The 22900-nt window shown below is 36.4% G+C and overlaps 1 pseudogene; it reads left to right on the top strand.

Annotated features, from left to right (window-relative positions):
• The first annotated feature begins 19705 nt into the window (after positions 1-19705).
• LOC147824499 (PAT complex subunit CCDC47 pseudogene) lies at positions 19706-20442 on the top strand (annotated as a pseudogene).
• Positions 20443-22900: the final 2458 nt, after the last annotated feature.

Raw genomic sequence — 22900 nt, forward strand, 5'->3', positions numbered from 1 at the left:
TAAGAGCATATGCATTTATTAAAAGTTAACATTGCATTAAAGTTTACTGTATTATGAATTATTTCATTTAATCCTCCCACTAATACCCTCACATAAGGACTGTATTATCCAAATTTTACACACAAAGAGATTGAGAGTCACAGAAAAGTTGCTCAAGTTCCTATTTCAAAGATACAAAACAGCTGTCTACTTACAAAGTCAGTGCATTTAAGCATTATCCCAAACTGCTTCTATTGGATGATTTGTTCATAGTTATTGATGAAAATATTACACAGGATTAAAAAGCAGTTTCAGGCCCAACTTGATACCATGATTAATTCTAAGGCCACAGGATGTAAAATGGATAGCCAAACAGAATAAGAAAAATGAGTCTATGAGCAAAAATTAAGCATATAATTATCAATCTTCCCTTATATCCTTTATCCCTACATGAATGTCAAGGAGATGAGTTTTATATTTCTTTGTCATATATTATTTTTATAGGACAACTCTGTCTGTTATAATTCTTGCCATTATTATTCTTACTTCATCACATAATAGAATGTCTGGCATATTCCAAAGACTGAATGTTCATCCATCAGCTTGAACTGAATTCAAGCCCTGAGCATGTATCTGTAGATATTTGGAAGCTTTCTGAATGACTTCCACCATATATTGCCATATATTTTTAGTGGAAAGTCAGTCATCATTGACCCTTATACAGTACTGCTTCTCTCCTACATCTGTCCGGATAGTGTTCAAGACTTGAACTAGCAGGAATAATCTCTGTTTCCAACTATCCAGACTTCTTAAATAAAACTGAGGACAAACCAAGGATGAGTTGCCCTCTAACTTATTTTTACTTTTCTTTGATGTGAAGTTGATATTTAATATAGCAGATACCTGACAAGTAAATATTAAGTTTGCCACTGAAATAAAGAGTTCCAGAGGTTTTATTATGCCTGTGCGCTTCTCTGGTGCAGTTAAACTTCTGGTTATGCAGATTAAAGGAATATTTTAACTTTCTAGTTGCTTGCATCATAACCCAGGTTTATTGTTTTTGGCCCTAGATAAGAAGAGGATAAAAACCTTAGCATATATAATCTGGAGAGGTTCATGTCATATGCAGACTGGAGGCTGGCATACAAAAGTAACTTGATTGCGAAAAATAAAATTTAAACAAAAATAATTTATCCCCATGTAACCAAAAAGTGTAGGATGTGAAATAATCGTGCATGTATTATGAACCACATATGCATGTGAGGGTGAGCAGGAAGGAGACAGATTGGTAAAAATACCAAAATTATGTGTTTCTCCTAATGTAAATAGTGTTTATGACCCTATTCATGAGCCTTTAAAGATAGTTGTTAGCACTGGGCACTCAGTTCTAGCCAAGGCCTGGCAGTAGACTAACTCTTAACAGTTAATAAAATACACAGTGAGAACAGGATATGAATTTATGCTTCTGAGAATTACAGTATTCATAAATGATCATCTTAGCACAGCAGTTTTTGACCACCTCTTAGAAGAGAAAGCACCTGGAGACTAGTTTGAAACAGGAAGAAGGTCAATAGACCACCTCCAGGTAACCCACAGACATGAAGTGCTTTCCTGAGAAAACAGGAGGACCTTGAAAAAAACCAGATCTTCTAGTGCTGCCAGAGAGCACTGTAGAAATGGAAGGGAAGCAAAGAGAGGGGGAAAGACTTACAACGTTAGACTGTCACAGAAAATATATAAACAAGGCCCAAAAGAACAATATAAATGAGAAAATTTTGCACCTTCATAAATGAGCAAAATCACAAAATCTTTCCTGTCTTCTTTACAGTCCCTGGAGGTAACAGGAAGGTCAAGAACCACAAGTTATTGCATTTTGTTGCAGTGTATTTATTTCTGGGCCAATTCTGTCAGGTATAACCATACAACTTGTAAACTGAGCATTCATAAAATCTAGGGATGTTTGCTAATCTGGTAAAAATATTAAATCTGCAAAATACAGAGCTGTTGCTACATTCTCTCTTAGAAGCTAAACACAATTCTCCTGAGGAGCATTGTTTAACTTCCAATGTGAGATTTTGCCTAATCAACCGATAAGCACAGACTGAATCTCACCTTGTGGTCAGTGCTGCAGTGGGTGTCATGGAAACTAGCAAACAATTACCTGCAGTCTATGTGGTCTCAGGCAACAAAGAATTTATCATAGCTGAAGAAACCTATCTACCACACACAAAATAATTTGGTAGCAAAGCAGAAGAGTGAATAAGATTCAAATTAAATGGTACAAAACAAGGATAGTGAAATATCATAGCAAGGTGATCAAAGTCTGAAGATAAGCAAAAGTGTCATTGAAATACAGATCAAAAAGATAATAGTTACAATTTATTAAGCATTTATTAGATATCAGGTCCTATTCTAATTGCATATGTGTTAATTTACCACACCTTCACCTATAACTTTTCATCCACTTCTTTCTACTATGATCCCTGAACATTACAAAATTATCTTTGGCTTTATCACTAGAGTTTGTTTTCAGAATATTTTCTTAATTGGTAGCAAATGCAAAAGCAGTTCTATAACATTTTCCCATATCCTCTCTCTTTTCTATTTATATCTAAATGGAAAAAACAAGATATTTTAAAGTTCCTCTGGGTCTACAAAGGAAGATACATCCACTTACACACACACACACACACACACACACACACACACGAGATCCTCAAGGAATACTAATGTTTGGCATTGAAGTGTGATTGGTGGGCATCTCAAGAATGCACAAGACATTGTGAAATAGGAAGAAAAGGTCTAAAGGAATAGGGGAAGTGGGAGGGGTAGGGGAAAGGAAAGGAGAAAAAAAATACGAGAAAATGAAGAAAATGGACACAAAGTCTTTGTAAACAGGGAAGGGTGGAGGGGGTGAAGGGAGGGCTAGGGAATGGGGAAAAAATAAGAACCAAGGTACATCATATACGGGTACAAGATCTCAATGATGAATGTAACTGTACTGTGTACCTAAAATGTACCAATAAACTGAATGGAAAAAAAGGAGTGCACAAGACAGCACTGGATCTGGCAGTGCATTTGGGATTTTTCATCTAGCAGTCATAATTCTTGTTGTTTGCAGCTGTTCTCTAAACCAGCATCGATGTCAGCAGGAGACCACGTAGTTCTGTAGACAAAGAAAGAACCTAGGAAGAAGAATTGGACTAAGAGAGGTAAAAAGGAAAAGGAGAAGAGCGATCCATGTCCTTTCCTCTTGCGGCCACCACATCCTGAAATTCGGAGTCCCAACACAGGCTGCAATTGCAGTAGGCAGAATAGTATCTGAGTAGGGAAGAAGAGCCTAGGTAACATATTCACTGCAAGGGCAAGTAAAGAGAAGAAAGAGAAAAGGGAAGGTGACCCTGTGAATGAATGAGAAAGGATAAAGCTACAGAAGATCATATGCATTTTGCAAAAAATACAAATCTGAGAAAGTTAACAGTCATAAAGGCACTCAACAAACTAAAAGTAAACTTTGTACCCAAAGAGGAAGAGTTAGTAGGGCAACCTGAAAATAAATACATATTCAATTGTTCAAAATAAATAAATGAATTGGTGCTAATTTTAAATGATGGATTGAACATGTGATTTTAGATTTCCTCTAAGCACCCCCCCAATATTAAAATAATTTAATATTTTAAAATACATAAGGAAAGTAGGTGAAGAAAAGATAGCAAAGGCTTTACATAGAAATTTTAGGAAACTGGAAAGCAGGTTAACAGTGGAAAGAGAAGAAAGCTAACAATATACAAGTAGTATGCTAGGAGTGGTGGTAATAAGGAAGCAGATTCACAGGTTGGGCCCCAGAAAGAATCAGAAACCAGAGGCACTGAGAACCTTCAAATATGGAAAGGGACTGGTAAAATATCTATAAAGTGAACAGCTGTACTCCTAACACCCTCCCTTTCCTAGGAAAGATCAGGAACCACTCTCCCCCATGTCAGCAGAAAAGTCTGGATGCTAATTTTTATAGATTAAAACTAAAGAACCATTACTCAGAGAAACATCAGGCACAAACAAATGTCGCAACACCATACTTAACAGTGAGCTATTAGTAAAATTCCACTTCATCAAAGCTTTATTATTAATGCTAAAAGTTAGAGGAAGAGATTAGAAAATTCTTCTTTGGGGAAATATAACACCCCAAAGGAGAAGTCCCACTAAGATTTTCTTAATAGTAGAGGTCAGAAAGTACTGGAAAAAAAAATGGTCACGTGCTTGCTTACTCATTCTACAATGACGCATACTTTGTCAAGCACATTCCATTTCCACAGACCTTCCAATCTACTTTTTAGTGCCACTCAGTGATATACGAATGGGTAGTCAAATACTATGAAACGCAGAAGAAAGCTTTTCACATGAACAAAACAACAAAAACAAACTACAAACGGAACATTTTGAAAACAGAAAACACAGAGGGAAGAAAGTTTTTAAAAAAAATACCTCAGTTAATAACTTCAGTGAGGTAAGGAAAGATATTACACATATCAAACAAGAAATAAAGGTTATAAAAGGAAACGTTCTTAAATTTTAAAAAAAGAGCCCCTGAAAGTTTTAAATACTACAAATAATGATTTTAGCAGAGTTAGAATATAAGTTTGGGAGAATTATAAAGAAGAATATACAAAGATAATGGAAGAGGAAAAAATAACCTAAGCAGTCAGACAAGGTGACCAGAAAAAAAGACAACAAAAGGAGCTGAAGGAAGGTAATTATCCAAGGAATAACATAAAGTTTCTCAGTCAGGTTTGAGTCTTCAGGTTGAAAGGGCCCATTTTGTATACAGTACAACGTCTGAAAACAGGCCCACAGAAAAGATATATTATTTTGAGTATCATTTGCAAGTATTGCAAATTTTAAAAAGTCATAAAAGCTTTCACAGAGAAAGTAAAATCTCAGAAGATTAGAAATGGGACTGATTCTGAATTTAATACAAGACGAAGAACCTAAAGAAAAGGGGGTAGTACCTTCAGATTATGAAGGGAATTGTCTCAAATCTATAACCTTAATGTAAAAGAGAATAAAGTACTTCCAAATAAACCTATTTTTAAGGATTTTACTTTTCCTGTGCTCTCTTAGCAGGCTGCTGGAGAATGTAATACAGCAAAACAAAAAAGAGGAACACAAGGAACCCAGGAAACAGAAAGGTCAACAATAGCTATATAGCACTGGTGCAACACAGTCAAGTCTAGATTGAAACAGAACACAAAACACAAATTCTTGATCTATTATAAAAATTACTACACATTTGAGATGAAACTGAATGGTGGTGAATTTAGGTGTGAAATTAGGAAAAGCAGGTAGAAAAACAAACCAACAAAAAGGGCAATTGTTAACTCCTAAGATGACAGAAAGTTGTAAAATGAAGGAAACAGACTTACAACATAATGCAGGAATGAATCACTTTTACATACTCATAGTGAATAAAATATATTCTTATTGAAATTATGGAAAAATATTCTGTTCTATGAAGGCTACATGTACGGAATACATAAAATTAAGAAATAACGATAAGTAAGCGTGTTTTTTAGAAATACAGAAATAAGTTATAGAAACATCTGGATAATTAGAAAAGTTGTCACTCAGAAGCAAAAATCAGAAATAGAGAGAAGGGGTAATGGAGGACTACTTATTTTAATTTTAAGCCTTGTATAATTATTTAATCTTTAAAGGGTTAATTTGATCCATAATTTCATGTGTTAAATAAAATTTAAATTTGAAAAGATTAGCATCCATGTAACAAGACAAGTAGGAAAAAATACGTTATAAAAAAGTATAGTCATTGAAATAAAAAGAGTCAATATCTGGGCAATTAGTAGACTAAAAATAGCTGAAAAGAGAATTAAGTGTGGAAATATAACAAATTTCCCAGAATGCAGCACAGAGATATGAAGAAAGAAAAAAGACAGAAGTGAATAGATATGAAGGGTAGAAAGAAAAACCCCAACATATATTCAAAAGATGTTCCAGAAATGCAAAAACATAAAATAAAGAAGAGGTGTATACTGACAGCATCAAGAAAATAACTAAAAATTTCCAGTCTCTACACCAGATCTATCATACTAAAGTCTCTATTGTTAGGACCAAATCATCTGAATGTTTCTAAAGTTTTACAAGTGATTCTAGTGAACAATGAAGATTAAGAAACACTGCTTGAGACAATGGAGACTGTAGAGTGATCCACCTATTTAATTCCTCTTGGCCTTCCTGTAGTGAACAAGCACTGGACTAGAAGTTAGGAATATCCAATTGAAGTCCTACTTTCAACAACACATCAGCTATAGAACTATAAAGAAGTCCCTGTTCATCTTCTGGGAGTTTTAATATCCTTACTTGTAAAGTATAGATAATACAAGGTCACATTGCTATGCTACCACACTGAGTTGTATGCTTAGTGCAACCTGTTGGAACTTCGACTTCAAAACAAGTCTATGTGATAGTACTGTTCTCAACCTCATTTTCAATTTAAGAAGTAGAGCCATAATGCTTTCAATGACTTACATATAAAAGTTACTAATACTAAGTTACCTGAATTTCTCTCCAGTAATTCAGTCTAGCAGAGAGGAATGTCTATACAGAGAAATTTAAATGTCTTAATTTTCCCCCATTCTAAAAATCAAGGTAATTGAGTTATGAATACTAATATAGTAGCCTGATTTGCTAAGGAAAATTAAGAAATCAATCTGCAAATAAATGTAAATCCCTCCTTAAGAAAACTCTGAAAACATGCCCCCATCATCACTTTAACACCGATTAGTCAATGGAATGCTAGTGAATGTGTGACTGGAGTAGTCATGTGAAACAAGCCCTTTGAGGACTATACTAAAGAAAAAAGCCCTGGACATTTATGGAAATGTTTTGCTCAGTTTGGTAATAATTGCCTGTAACACTGAAGTGTTTGCCAGCATAACTTTCCTCATACAATGACTACGTGAATACTTAACTAAATTACAAACTGGCACTAGGGAAGAGCTATAACCATGAAATGAATGCTCCGTAATATGCTTTCAGGAAGAGTGCTACATGACTGTTTCCAGATTTGATTACAATGATTCATAAATTCCAAATACTTCATGCGTCTCCATATCACAATGCAGTTAGACTTCACAGGTCCCCATGGAGAGGTAGATAATCAATTCCTTGCAAACCTTAGGCACAAAGCCATCAGTTTGGACTCAATGAGAACTAAAGGCAAGTTGGTACCTGAGCAGAAAAGTGAGAAAGACCTGGGTATGAGCCAATCATCCACGTGCAGAAATGTCTCTTTCTAGTGACTGAAGCAGAACACTGAAAAATGAGACAATCATACAGTTTTACTTTTCATATTTTAACCTAACGTATTTTTTTAAAGCCAACTGCTTCCAGAAGACTTCACTATATAACAATTCTTTTGGTGAAGGCCAAGGAAAAAATGTGCCAATAAAAAGCACAGATTTTAATGCTTATAAATGTCATTATTTTGAAAGCTTGTTTTCCCCCAAACAGGTTTAGGTGATGTTTCTTTGACATTTTCTGCAGTTTAACTGAAAGAGAAAGTTAAAAGAATTATCTAAGTCTCACATTCTAGGTAATTGACAAGAACTAAAAAGCCTTCAGCTGCAAGGAAAAACTAAGGAAAGACATGTTCAAGTGAGTTGCCTGGTGGTCTCAAAGTCTGAAATGTGTACAAGCAAGAAGAGCAACTGCTCAAAAACCAGCTGCTCAGCTGGATGCCGCCATATGATGGGTTTTACTATGCACATACCAGTAAGAGCCCCAGAACTTATCAGAAAACCTGATTCTAGAACTTTGTGGGTGAAGAAAGTAAATGAATTTGGCAGTCATTTAAGTCAGCAATATTCTTCCTCAGTGTGGTAGCCCACACCTGTAATTTCAGCACTTGGAAGGATAAGGCGAGATCACTGTGAGTTCAAGGCCAGCCTTGGCTACATAGTGAGTTCAAGGACAGCCTAGACAATGTAGTGAGATCCTGTATTACACACGCCAGTGGTATTCTTGACTTGACCGTGGAACCTAAAGTAACTCAGGAGAAACAGTTGAAAGGGAGCTGAGCCGAGCAAGCTGAAAGTCGTTACTAAACACCATTAGCTTTAGTTAGTGAAGCAAAAGCCAAAGAAAGTATTAGTAACAATGATAGCCTAATGTTTTAGGTGCCTGGTCTGAGCCACTATTCTGAAAAGTTCTTTACATGCATAAACTCGATTGATTTAATCATCTCCTCAGCATTATTATCACCATACCTTCACACTCAGAGATATTAAATAACTAAATTGCCAGCCCAGGTCAGTATTACTTCCATATAGATTGTTTCGTAGTCACTAAAAGAGAGTTTCAAAAATTCATCATTTATCAAAAACATTTTTCAAAGACCAATTATCAGCCTCAAAATCTCCAAATAACATTCAAATAGCATCCTAATTCCTTCCACAAAACAGAAATTGCACAAACAATAGCCAATTATGTAAGAATAAAAAATAAGAGACAGCAAGAATTTATTCTATTAACAGATTATATTTAATTAGAACCTTTCACAAAGATAGGAACCTTATCCTACAGACCATGCTATTGTTGGACAGTTCTCGTCATTTCAGAGTTTTCCACACTGAATTGACATTCTCCCCTCTTGAACATTCATTCATTTGTGGGTCTCATTCTACCCTCTGTGCAAAGGACTAAACTGAATGCCTCTTCCACATTCTTAAAGGCAACTAGAGCATCACCCCTGTGTCTTGTCTTACTTAGGTGAAACAGATTTAGTTTCTTCAACCATTTCACATATTACAGCTTTCCTGACCCTTAACGATTTTGTTCATTTACTTCTGGACTCATTCCATTTCACAAATACCTCTCTTCTAGTATAATTCCAAATCTGAATAGATACTTGTATAATGATCTAACTAGCCGGAAGGATAGCAGGGCTATTACAGACCATTACTTTTTTATGCTGCGATGGTATTGTTACACACTGAAATCAATTAGCTTAGCTCTTTTGGCTGACTTATAATACTGTCAGCTCAATTATATTGAGCTCTCATCCTCTTCCTAGATAAGTAGATTTGGGCCCTAAACATAAGACTTTGTGTTTATACCAATGGAGTTTTATTTCTTTAAACTTGATTAAATCCTAAACTGTCAATCATGACTTGTGTTACTTCCAAGCCAGATTCAAATGCAAGACCTTAAAGAGGTCTTTTGTTTTTTGTTTTCCCTTTTGCAACTTTGCCCGGCAATGTTACAGATGATGGCTGCTCTGTCAACCTAGATACCAGAATAGAAACAGTAGTTTGGTGCAGCAAATTCCTCTGGTCATCCATGGTAGATATATAGTGAGAGTAAGAATTACTCCTTTGCTGTCTTAAACCTTTTGGGTTTTGGTATGGTTCCTTACTACAACCTGGCCCAGGCAGGTGAATAAAAGGCCTTGTTTTAGACATAGTGTTGGCTTCCTGGGCACAAGATGAAAGTTTGGGCACTCCATCTCTTTCAGGTAATGTGAAAGCCAAAAGACAGATTTTCCTTCATTAAATGTTCTTGAGAAAGAGCTCTTTAGAACTGTTATCATATGTATAAAATTGGCCACTACTACTACTGCCACTGTGTATACACACAGGCACACACACACACACACACCATTCTTAAATTCTTTTTTCTCTTCAAAAACACAATTCTACTAAGGGTGCTGGCTGTAAAGTCCAAGGATTTCTTCACTCCTGGATTGGTATAGTAACTCCCAAGATAGATGGGTGCAATTATTGTCTAAAGAGCACATTACAGCATCATACAGACATCCAGATATTCAGTGTAATTCCATGTGTCATGTTCTTTTGTTCTCAAAATTCCATCAGCACACAAAAGAATCCTGTGTTGTGTTCTCTGGTGGGTGGCTAGAGTGGAATTACATTATTGGAAAGGGAGGGAAGTGTTCAAATAAAAATTATGATGGAATTTCTAATATGTGGCAGGAGGAATTTGACCTTTAACCAAATAACTAGTCCAGGAAGATACTGGAATACTAATTTAATAACTCTATCAGGAGCTGCAAACTGAACTACTTGAACTTGTTCTAATCAATGCTTTACCCAGGTAATGATTATATGACGTAGTATTCATTTAATCACCACTTATTCTCTTCTCATAATTTTATGTGCATTTTTATTGTTTCCATAATGAGATAAATAATTAAAAAGGAAAAAATTTGGATTTCATTTAAACAAACTACATTTCCTAGCAACACTTAGCTTATATAGAGTATCCAATAGATATATTTTAATATATTAATCAAGATACTTTGACACCACCAGTTAATTTATTATATAATTAATTGAAAATATAATCAAGTCCACATTTAAGGGAAAGTTTGCACTTAGACAACAAAAAAATTTCAACAAGAAATCCATAAAGATAGTTTTATTATTTTTCTTGTAACCTTTTCAAAGTACAGAGGACCCTCAAGTTATGACCAGCCTGACATACAAACAACTTGGGTTAATCGGGTTAATGGAAGATTCATCTGCCTCTTGTTATCCATAGCATGTATCCAGGTAAATATCCAGTTCTTAGCTATATTAACTTACAACCAACTTCAGTTACAACCAGCCCTCGGGAACTGATCTGAGCTGATAAGTCAAGGGTCCACTGTAGCTGTAAATGCTCCTTGTAGTTTTTCTATTGGCTATTATTCAGTTACAGGCCCCTTATAAAGTAATCCATAATTGTTACATATTTAACTGCATGCTAAATTTTTCATTATTAGTAACAATGAAAGTCATGATACACTTAAGTTGTTTATATATATCCACAGAATATTCAGAAGTATTTCCATTCATCTTTTATCACCATACGATATCTGGCATCTCATACATGTATAGTAATTGACTGAAAACAACATTAATGTTCATTTTTATAACCCAAGTAACATCAATGCCACTATTTTCATCTTCCTAAATATCTAGCTCGAATTCATTTTAAGAAATGTCAGATGCTTGCTGACATTTTGATTTTGAATTTTTCATCCTATATAACTGTGAGAAATAAATTTGTATTTTTAAAAATTACTCAGTCTGTGAATTTTTGTCACAGCAGCACAAATGGAATGAGACAGAAGGTATTTTATGGAAAACCTTGCTCAAAGTGGAAATAAGCAAAATATGTGTTAACTATAAGACAGCACATTATAAAGGCCATATAGAACAAAAAAACTGAAGGAAAATTTTAAGCTTAAATCCTTGGTTTAAGAGTGAGATCTTTCTTTGTATGCAACAAAAAGTATTTGTGGAGAGCAAGGAGGTGACCACTTCTTGCACTTCATGAAAGGCAACCACAGCTCCCATAGGCCCACTTTACAACTTTAGCCTACATTTACTGTGAGGTATTTTGAAAAATATGTAATAATAAATTGTATATCATTAAGGCTGGGAGGCAGATGTGTGTGTGTGTCTTTACCTAGCAGAAGGCACAGAATCATCACCAAGAATCTGACAATCTATATGCACAAAATCCACTATCTGTAAAATACAGAGATAACATCTCACATATAGGTACCACTATGTTCAACATATATACAGATATCATTAGGTTAATATAAATTAATCTAAACACATGGACTCAAGGTAGAATGACTCTTTGCTAAAATATATATATACATATACATATGTGTGTGTATATATATATATATATATATATATATATATATTCCAATACAGCCAATATTATGTAAGGCTCTACCAATAGAGTAGACCCTTGAATTACAAACTCAGTTCATTTGTTAGGGCTGGTTGTAACTCAAGTTGGTCAATTGAAGGCTGAGGCTCCTCTATACAGCCTTCAAAATCTTTCTTCTGTGTACAGGCAGATCTTAGTGTCCTTAGAAAGATATTGGTCCAGGATTTCTCAATTAAACCCACAAAGGATGTTGTAATGTTCCTTGTAGAACTCTTTAAAAGTTAAATCTGTAGGCCACGGATTTAGCTCAGTGGTTTTGCCGCCTGCTGCGCCGAGTTTGATCCCCGGTAGCAAAAAAAAAGTTAAATCTGTATCTGAGACCATCTGGAAACACAGGCAGCCAGCATTCAGGTCATAACTCAAGACTTTGTTCTTAAGTTAAAACAAAAATTCCAGTCATAACCCAAGTTGGTCATATGTCAGGCCAGTTGTAACTCAAGGGTTGACTGCACTTTATACTGAAAATATGTTCTCTTTTTTCTTTCTTTCTTTCTCTCTCTCTTTCTTTCTCTCTTTCTTTCTTTCTTCCTCTTAAATTGCTAAGTTTCCCAGTCTGGGATCCAACTTCCTTACCACCAGCACCAAACATTTTTATTAGTATATGTTTGTGACATGGAGTAAATACATTCATCATGGGAGAATTGATATGTATACACATCACATACTGACCCTTCTTACTGCCTCTTCCTACCCTCTTCCCTAATTCCCACATCTCTTCGCATCCTTTCAAAGAACCAACTCTGATTCATTGATCCTTTGTATTTTTTGTGTCAGTTGCATTAATTTCCACTCTGATCTTATAATTTCTTTTCTTCTGTTAGTTTTAGATTTGAATTGTTCTTGTTTTCTGGGGACTGAAGATTCATCATTAGGTTGTTCATTTGGGATACCCACCTTCTGGGTAGTGCCACTCACACCATGGTGAGACTCTTTTAACCCCAGACTTCCTTCTCTCTTGGCTATAGGGATTGAGTACCTGGATTGCTAAGTACTATGGATCCAATCACAAGGAAAAAATTCTCTAGGTTTCCATCATTCTAGAACATGGTGCTCTGGGGCTCTCTTCTCAAAGCAAAGACTTTCACCTTTGCAATTTTGAGGCTGAAAAGGATGCAGTCCTGCTGGTTCTTGTGAAGTCATCAGGCCATCTTTTCTACTGTCCTGTTCCCTTTCTGCAACCAAGTTCTCTTCAGTCATCTTTGTAAGCTATAACTTTATTGGAGCTTCATTTCTGGCCAAACTAAAACTGTTTTAAATCGTTCTGCTGGGCTCTTTGGTCTTAATTCTCAACATAGATCTGGCTAAAAGCCCCCAACAGTAGCTATGCCACTGCCTCAATGTTAGGCTGTCTTGAAATTTCCTCTGCAAGGTTAATTAGTCCACCGTCCTTAAGCTCAGTCTCAAGCAAAGTGTCTAGATATGATCAAAATGCAGGCAAACTTTCTACCAAAGCATAACACACATGGTCTTGAGTCCAGCAGCAAATGCAGTCCTTCTTCCCAAAAGAAACTTCCTGAGTCTGATCTTTATGGCAGCATTTCTAGAAGCATTCTAGTCTTCTGGTCTCACCAAAATCTCCTGTCAAGTGCAGCTTTAAGCATTCTAGGGATGCTTCTTCAGATGGCATCTCCAAATCTTTGCAAATTCTTCCTGAAAGCCAGTTCTAAAGGCTCCTAAACTACATGGTCATGTACAGTCACAGCAACAACCCCATTCCTGGTACCAAAATCTATCTTGGTTACTTTTCTTGTTGCTGAGACAAAATACCTGACACAAAATAAAAGGAAGAAAGGTTTATTTCAGCTCATAATTTATAGAGGTTTCAGCTGGCTGGTTCCAAGGTAGGGTGGCATAGCAGAGAGGTACTGGACAGGAGAAATAGTCCATGGCAAAGCAGCCAACTAGCAAAGCAGCTTCTTTCTACCCCTTTATATTCCATCTAGGCTACCTGCCTTTTGGATGGTGCCACCCACACTCAGGTTGGGGTACCCTTAATCCCAGCATCACATACCCTAATCCAGTCACCTTTGTAACTACCCACCTATGACCACATGAGACTTTGGGAATATATCTAGATAAACCCATAACAGGGTCTATTCATTTCATATATGCATTCAAAGTTCTAAACTTCACTCTTAGAACTCCTGTCACTGTGTCCCTTAGGTTTTGCTATGTTATACTTCTACTGTCATTTGATTCTAGGAACTCTTTAATTTCTACCCTGATTTTTCTGTGATCCATGATTATTACATAATATACTATTTAATCTCTATGTGTTTCCATAGTTTTTGTGGTTTCTTTTGCTGTTGATTTCTAGTTTCATTCCATGATAATCTGATAGTATGCAGGGGATTATTTGATTCTTTTGTATTTATTTAAGCATCAAGCTTGAACTTTCAATTCTTTTGTCTCAGTCTCCCAGGGTGCTGGGACTATAGGCATGTATTGCCACATCTGGTTTTGAAGAGGTGTCTTCATCCTCCAGAATCTTCACACCAAGAAAAATTCTTCAACTTGGAATCTGATGAGTCATCATAATCCCATGATACAAAAACACACTTGTAAAGAAACAAACTAAATTTTTGAAATCATTAGTATGGAAAGAATCTTCACAAGAGATGACTAGACTTTTCAGCCTTAAAACCTCTTGTCCAGGATTCATTTCCTCTTTGAGGAGAGTAAGAAAAGCTTAATGAATAATTGCACAATGATCTCACTAATTGAGAGGTTGAAGAGTGAGAGCTGGACATGAGTTTCCCCACTATGGCATTTTCATCAAATTAACAGTGCAATTTTTCACTTGTCTAGGCCCTTGGCTATATAACTTTGTTATCCCCTCACTGGGATGCTATGCCCAAGAGAACTCTAGACATGTCATAAGAATTGCTGTGTTTATTGCTTTTGTCTTCTGCTACACCACAAATGGATATGCCTCATGTGCAGGAGGATGAGGAAATGGAGGAAATAAAAAATCTCAGTCATTGCAGCCAATGAGCATCCAAATCCCAGATGTGTGAGTAACCTCAGCTGAGGTCAGCAGAACCACCTAGCCATCTCAGAACTAGTCAGAAGAGTGAGACCAGCTGAAATAACCTGAGTCTAGATTAGAATACATGACCCTCACAGACTCATGTGCAAAACAAGTGTTGAGGTTCTGTGATTACTTATTATATAGCATTATTGTGAAAATAGATTATCAGTTCTGAAAGTTTCAGTTATACAAAGGAGGTAATAATGATATCTACTTCAAGATGAGCATGAGTAATAAATGAGATACTAAGCATGAAGTTCTTGACACTGTTTCTGGCATATAGCTGCACTCCAAAAGTGTTTAGCAGTATATGGAGAACAAGAAAAAGATCATGTAAAAGTTGAAGAGAAAGAAAGGGGAGAAGAGGGGAGGTAAAAAGAGAAGGGGAAGGAAGGGAAAGGAAAGGAGGACAAGGGAAGAACAAATGACTGCTATCCCCATGACTTCAAGGAGTGTTACTGTTTGAGGATCCAAATACCAAAAGAGAGCTAACATTGACTTTGCACATTGAAATAAAAATTTTCTAGGGATTCTCAGATCACAAAAGAAAGATAAAGTACTGGAAGGCAAGATAATTTGTCTAGCATATCTTCAGCTACATCTCTAAAATGTCTTCTTCCATAAGGATGCCTCCTGGTGTCCCTCCCTACCTCCATATAGAAATAGCACTCTTTTCTCTACCACTATGTAGAGGCTTCAAATCTATCTCAAATTCCAGACTCAAAGAGGCAGTCTTAAAAGGAGCAGGTGTTTTCCTCTTAAGAGCTACCTCCCAAAAAATTACGAGAATTGATGTCCTATCAGAAAAGTATATGCCTTTATAATTGATGCACTCACAGACATACTTCCTTTAGAGAGTATCTGGTTACCTAATCTTGATGTAGTGATCGTAACAAAACAACCAGGTCAGAACACAATAGTACATGCATCAGTACAACATGTACAAACAAGCAAGGACCATTGCAGAGATGAGCCCACACACAAAAGAGAAAACACTGGTTATATGGGCCTTTTCTATTGAGTCTTCTACCTGCTTTGTTCAATCTCTGTCCTGCCCACTATTTTTGATGTTTAAATACCAACTTGTACTTCAAAACTTTCCTCTTTTTTAAATTTCATTTTTCTGAGGCTTTCTTCCATCATTAATCCAGTTCAAATTCCTCTAAGACTTCTTATTTCAAACTGTGAACCTCTTTTGTAGTTAGTCACTTACCAGTTGTAATTCCCCAGTGGGATCTGAAATCTTGAGGGTACATTATTCCAAAACAATTTGTCTGCAACTATGAATGGCAGAGAAATTTGAGGCCAGTTTTAGTGTTATTTGCTCTCTGGTCAGCAAATTGAAAAGCTCCCTACAAATGAAATATATACCACCCCTGAATGTGAGCCCAGCCATTCTGTCTTGAGGGGTAACTGAACCAGGGAGAATGAGGACTTATGGTTTCCATTTCCCTTAGCAACTAGGAAGAGTCTAAAATAAATGAAGATGTCACATCCCCAGCTTACCAGAGGGAGGTTAAACAGGCTGGACAGACAGACAGAGAAAATGTCATTAAATACGTGGTGATTGAAAAAACAAGACCTTCATCTTCAGTATTAATAAACATGCCAAACCCCACACATCCTGAGTGACTATATCTAGAGCACAATTTGATTGAGGATCTTTTCCCCAGTGAGTCATAATTGCCAAGGCCCTAACACTTGTCTCTAGAAAAAGGCAAAAATCAATATAATCACCAGATGCCTCAGGAATGCATTCTTTTAGTAATTTGATTGGAGAAAATTCAAGAATGAAAGTGATGGCTTTCAAATGTGGTGCAACTCAAATCGCTGTAAGTGCTGAGCTCCCTGAACTTAAGGGAGAAGGGAGAAGAGAGGAGTTATGTAAGTATCACCAACAACAAGAAACTAAGTAATTGGAGATTCATTCTATGATGGATAAAACCAACTCTGATACTAATCATGGTACTCTGCCTAAAATTATGAAAAAAAGTTATTAATCAAGCAATTAGCAATGAGGTTGGGCTATGAGCCAAAAAAAAGATAAAAGTTTATGGTTTACATATAATTATCTGAGAGTACATCCAACTTTTAAGATAGAGTCAGGTGAAAACAATGACTCAGCAGAAGAAAGGTTTTTTGAGTGGTATAATTGAGCTTACTTACAGTTCACCACTGGTGATATGTTCTTTTACTCTATGTCATTAAATTCCTCAAAATTCTATGGGCCATCTAAATGAAATTAAAATTGCAAACCTATGTATTCTTTTTATTTCAACTTTGTGGTTCCTGAAACTAATGGTCCAATTTCTTTGAGCAGACTATTCAGTTATTTTCTTCATTTTCTCAGAATGCCAGAACCAACTACGTATTTTATACTAATTCATTTGACCTCTAGTCTTAAAAACAATAGTAACTGGAAGGGTGGAGGGGTTGAAGGGAGGGCAGGGGAATGGGGAGAAAATAAGAACCAAGATATATCACATAAAGGTACAAATTCCCAATGATGGATGTCATCATCTTGTATACCTAAAATTTACCAATAAACTTAATGAATAAAATCAGTGATAACTGCCCCTTCCCCAAATACCAATGTCTTTCTTGAAGTGCTATTAGAACTTAAGAGACACAATAAGATCATAATCTGTATAAAACACTTAGCACACCATAATCAAAAACTAATAAATGCCAGCCATTGTTACTATACATGTATATGTTTTATATACAATTATTATGTTAGCTTTGTTATAGCTGATGTTTGCACAAAACGAGTATGCAAAGTATCATATTACATTTTTTATAAAATAAAATTAAACTAATCCCAGGTTACTTCTGAATTAGAATGTTGCTTAGTATATAATAGGTGCTCAAAAAGAAGGCATTAAATAAACAAATGACAGCTAAACAATGTGCACAACAGCTGTAATCTCCAGTCAGAGTAGAAGTTAAAACAGATACTGCAGAACATATTAGAGTAACCAAAAGAATCCAAACGACTTGGTAGTTTCTTGGAGACACTTGAAAAAGTTAAAGATAGGAATGATAAGGTAAGAGATAAAGACAACTAGAATTTCCTATATCTAAGATGGGGAAACCAAGGCTGTGACTGTTAATTGTGATTCTCAACTTCATTCGATTAAGAAATGTGTAGCAGATTAGTGAAGTACACTCTGGTTGTATCTGCACAGTGTTTCTAGAGATAATTGACCACCCTTAGGCCAGCAAATTGAGGAGGGAGGAACCACCCTGCTTGTGGGTGGTACCATCCAGTAGCCTTTCAGCCCAGACAAAAGGAAAGGGGAAGAAAGAAAAGGTTTGTCTGCATCTGAAAAGCTTCCATCTCCTTAAGTGGGATATATTTTGTTCCTGCCCTCACCTGTGCTCATCAGACTTCAGTTTCTTCAGCCTTGCAGTGTATGTGCTCCTGTTTCAGCCTCGCAGAGAGTTTGGATTATGGTGTATACTACTACACCCATCTGTAAATAATGTTTTCTTGGAACATAACCATGTTCATTCATTCATATAGTGTCTGCCTGCTTTCATACTACAACATCAGAATTAAGGAGTTGTTATTGTGGCCATATGTCCTACAAAGCCTAAAACAGTCACTATCTTACTATTATAGAAAAATTTCAGCAATCCTTAGCTTAGGCAAACAAAAGGCTGAATAAGAAATAAGCCGATATCATAAAAGACCACTTGTTTCTCCTGTGTATCAAGGTAAACAATATTTACATTGTTATAACTAAACACAATGGTGTAGTTTTAATTTTTGGGGGGGGTACCGGGAATCAAACTCGGATCCTTGCGCTTGCACAGCAGGCGGAGAAACCACTGAGCTAAATCCCCCACCCTCTAGTTTTAATCTTTAGAGTAAATTTGTAGTTAAAACAGAATTCTTAATAAGAATTATGGAACCAAATATAAATGCAAATGCTATCAGCCATAAGAACATAAAAGTATAGATCTCAAAAACAGGAAGGTGAACATGGAAGAAGCCACATATTGTCCCCATGTGAAATGTAGACCTGTGTAATTATTGTTGAAAATTACAAATGCAATCACTAGAATAACTAAAATAGTAAGTATTTATGTTAGCGTAAAGAGATCTAAAGCAATATTTCTGAGTTAAATCCTTAGTATACCAGAAAGGCAGTAGATAATGCCTAAAATATGTAAATTAAAATGTATTAATAACAACAAAGTATTTAGAGATAAGAAGGTAACTATCAGGGGACAGGGAGACACACTATGGTTTGAATGTATCCTCCCAAATACTATGTTAGAACTGAAGACCCGATATGATAGTATTAAAAGGTAGACTCCTATTGGAGTGATAGGAGCATTAATACATGGCTTGGATCAGTCCAGCATTTAAATGTTCTTTCTGCTTGAGAGGTAGGCTGCACACCTCATTATAAAATCTGGAGTTGGAGGGCAAATAATCTGTTCCTCAGATTCCTGGTGTAAGACCCAGGTGAGACTTAGCACAAGTAGGGCCGTCTTGTTACAGGCCTTCCATCTTGTCCCTATGGGTTTCAGGTTCACTAAAGGACACATAGTTCCCGGAATGTACTTGTTTATCTGTTAAGATACCATGGAATGTACCATTGTTTCTGTGTAAAGAACATCCTGTAGATAAGTAAAGAACATCTGTAAACTCCCCTAACCGTCCCCTAACTGCAAAAATTCCACTTCTGTAGTTCTGCTTGCTAAGCTCCCCTCAACCCCTATAAAACCTTCCAACCCCCTGAGCTCGGAGCCTCTCTAAGCTTGTTTGCTTGGAGGGTGCCGTCTGGCCAGACTAATAAAGGTCTGTTTTTTTCCATCTCAATCTGTCTGGTGTGTTTCCTCCTGGGTGATCCTCACTGCAGTCAGCTCCTCGGAGCATTTGGTAAGGCCCTTGGTTAAATGTAAGACCGAGGGCCTTACCAAATGCTCCGAGAAGCTGATTGCAATGAGGATCACCTGGGGATCTCGCTGGGGTCTCCAAAATGTAAGACCGAATATGGGCTGCCAGACTCCCTGGGCATCCTGTCAGAGGTGGGAGAAGTCACAGAGGGAACAACGGACATGAAGAGGATTCACTTTCTTATACCCTATGCTGACAAGATTGAATCTTCATTTTTCAGACCAGTTCTCTGGTCCAAAAATTATGCTGGAGGAAGGTCAGTCTTTAAAGCTACCTGACATTAAGCAGATATTATTATTTAAATTTAATGTACCTGGCTCAGGTAATACTTATCCAAAGGATATGGAGGCTTTGCTACCCCTGATGAACATGGTGATTTATTCTATTGCCAAAGCCAAAAATTTTCTGACTCAACAGAAAAGGCAAACAAAAAACAGATAAGAACTGTGCACAAGCAGAAGAGAACTTGCAACTGACACATGTGCAGAGGCAGGAAGCTGTACAATCTCATCCTGAGGAGAAGAAAAGAGCAGAGAAGGAGTGAATCATGAATGACAAAGATCCTGAGAAACAACGCAGGCTGGAGGAAGCTGCTTGGAGGCGTGAGCAAAAGAATCTGGGGAAGAAGCAGATGAAATTGAAACAAATTGAAGTGAAAGCCATGTAAAGAAATCCCAGAGATCTGAGTCCTAATGAACCTGTAAGCTCTGAGTTTATGGAAAACACAAAACCTGGTCCATCTCATCTTAAATTTCAAACACTCTTGGCAATTGGGAAATCATATTTCATCATCTATTCTGCTGTTGGTCTGAAGTTTTACAGACGTTGTAGGTACATTGAAAGGGCTCTATTTCTGTATTTTTCTTCTATATATCCAAGTAATTTTGATTATTATAAAAGTGATATATAAAATGTGTAGTTTTAAAACATTTTAAATTGTAACATGAATCAACAGTGCTTTTAGTACTTCAGTGTTTGAAAAATATGAAATTTATGGGTAGATAATTAGGTAGTTGCTTTTTGTTTAAACTAGGCATTTGGAACAGCTATGAAAATTGTTTCTTAAACCAAGATTCCACAAATAATTATTGGAATTGCACAATAAAATTGCTTGGTGTTTCCTTCTGTATCTACATTAAACTTGTGCAAAAGTAAAATTTAGAACACGATAGTGATGAAATTTCAGAGACTGGACTCAATACAGTACGTGTTTTATAGGTAGGATACAGGAAGTCTGTAGGTGGTAGGACACTGAAATGTACATGGAAAACTAGGGATAGGTAATAGAGGAGTACTGTTTTCCTACCTGATAGTATGAGTTAACGACAATGTGAATGCTATATATTAAGTGGTTATATGTTTATTTTTATTGAGCAACAAATATATGGAAAATTAACTGCTTCACCCAGATCAGCAATAAGATCATTGGTCTGTGTGTGGTCATATTTTTCTTCTTGGTAACTGCAACCTTTTGAATGTTCATGGAGAAGCTGTATTCTCTGTATTATGGCTCTACCTTTGCTTCTCCCTGTACATTGCTCTCTTCCACTCTTGAGGCTGGTTATGATCTTTCAATGAAATAGCCATAAGTTTGCATAAATATACTTTTAAAACTGATCTTTCCTGAACTATCGAGAGCTCTTTCTGCCTCTTGAGGAAAAAACTCTTGGGGGAGAGGCCCATTTATCTGCACAAGCATTTGTCTTTTTCAGATCTTTGCATTTTATAAATGTTTCTGACGAGGAAAGCATTTTTTTAAAATTACTGCTTGTTCCAGGTAATTTTTGCTGGGGATTGGAAAGCATTGGGTATTTTAGTGGGTATGGTGAATGGTGGGGCTTTCTTTGTTAATGCTTTATGTGCAAGTCTGTTCTGAAGCAATAACAATGAGTTGCTGTGAAAACAGCATGTGCTGCTGTCTGTAGTTGCATGGGAACTTTCCACGTGGAAAGTTCTCCAGGTTAAAACAAATATGTAAACTGGGGAATGTAAATATAATAATTTTAACAGTTCATGAATTTAAGTTATTATAGTGACAAAAATAACACAAAATTTGATTACTTTAAAGCAATATAATTCTAGAATTAGGGTTGTTTTACAAACCTTCAAAATACATTTTAGAAATCAAAGAAATTTCATTTTAGAAATGAAATTTCTAAATTTTAGAAAATCTAAAATTTTAGAAATCTAAAATTTCATTTTAGAAATGCTTAGCTATCTTTTGAGTAATATAAGCTTTCTTAAAGTCCCACACATTTGAACCATGGCAGCTAATTTTGTATTTAAGCATTCATTTGAACTACTTATGGACATATATTAAACTGATTGACAACAAAAGAAAGAAAGAAAAGATCACAAATTAATAACCTAAGCTTCCAACTTTGAAAACTAAAAGAAAGCTGGGTGTGGTGGCACATGCCTGTAACTCCAGCACTGTGGTTGCTTGGTTCCGTTGCTTTGGGCAAGCGGGATACAATCGCTCTGGTGAGAGCATGCTGCAGATGAAGACCGTTCCCCAGAAAGTACTGGAATCCAGCATCTCTTTCAAGAGCAGGTCCTAGGAACCTAGCCTCTGTCTACTAGGCCCTATCTTTTATGGATTCCACTACTTCCAAAAAAGCAACACAGGCTGGTGCTGGTGACTGAGCCTTTTGTAGGCAGACTGTTGGGAGATGTTTAGGATCCAAACCCTAAGAACCACAATGTTAACTGGCTGTTTCTTCATTTTGCTTATTTTCATTTTCTAAGTGTCTGATAACAAATTTTCATTTTCTTTGAAGTAAGAGAAAAAAACAGCAAAAGTTACTATTTTTAAAAAGACATACTTTCTGGGTCAGGGATTTAGCTCAGTGGTGCCACACTGCCTCGCAAATGCAAGGTCCTGAGTTTGATCCTTGGTACTGGGGAAAAAAAGACATACTTTCCTTTTAAGAGGCTTACCATATAGCTAGTGAAAGAGACATGTGAATAACACAATATATGGTACAATCAACTAAGCACCCTTGGGAAGGAGGGAAGATTCCTTGGATTCGCATCCAGCATCTAGACCATGGCCAGATCATTCTGTCTGAAACCATGAACCCTCATTCTTCTCTCATGATGATTTACTCTTGGGAGTGACTTTATATGATTCCCCACCCCACCTGTCTCCTTAGTGCACCACACAAGAATACTGACATTTGAACTTCAGTGAACTAAGTTCCCTCCTACAATAAGTC

Source organism: Heterocephalus glaber, unplaced genomic scaffold (genome assembly GCF_053883595.1).
Source record: "Heterocephalus glaber isolate CG9 unplaced genomic scaffold, H.glaber_assembly_v1.0 deba00001538, whole genome shotgun sequence".
NCBI lineage: Eukaryota > Metazoa > Chordata > Mammalia > Rodentia > Bathyergidae > Heterocephalus > Heterocephalus glaber.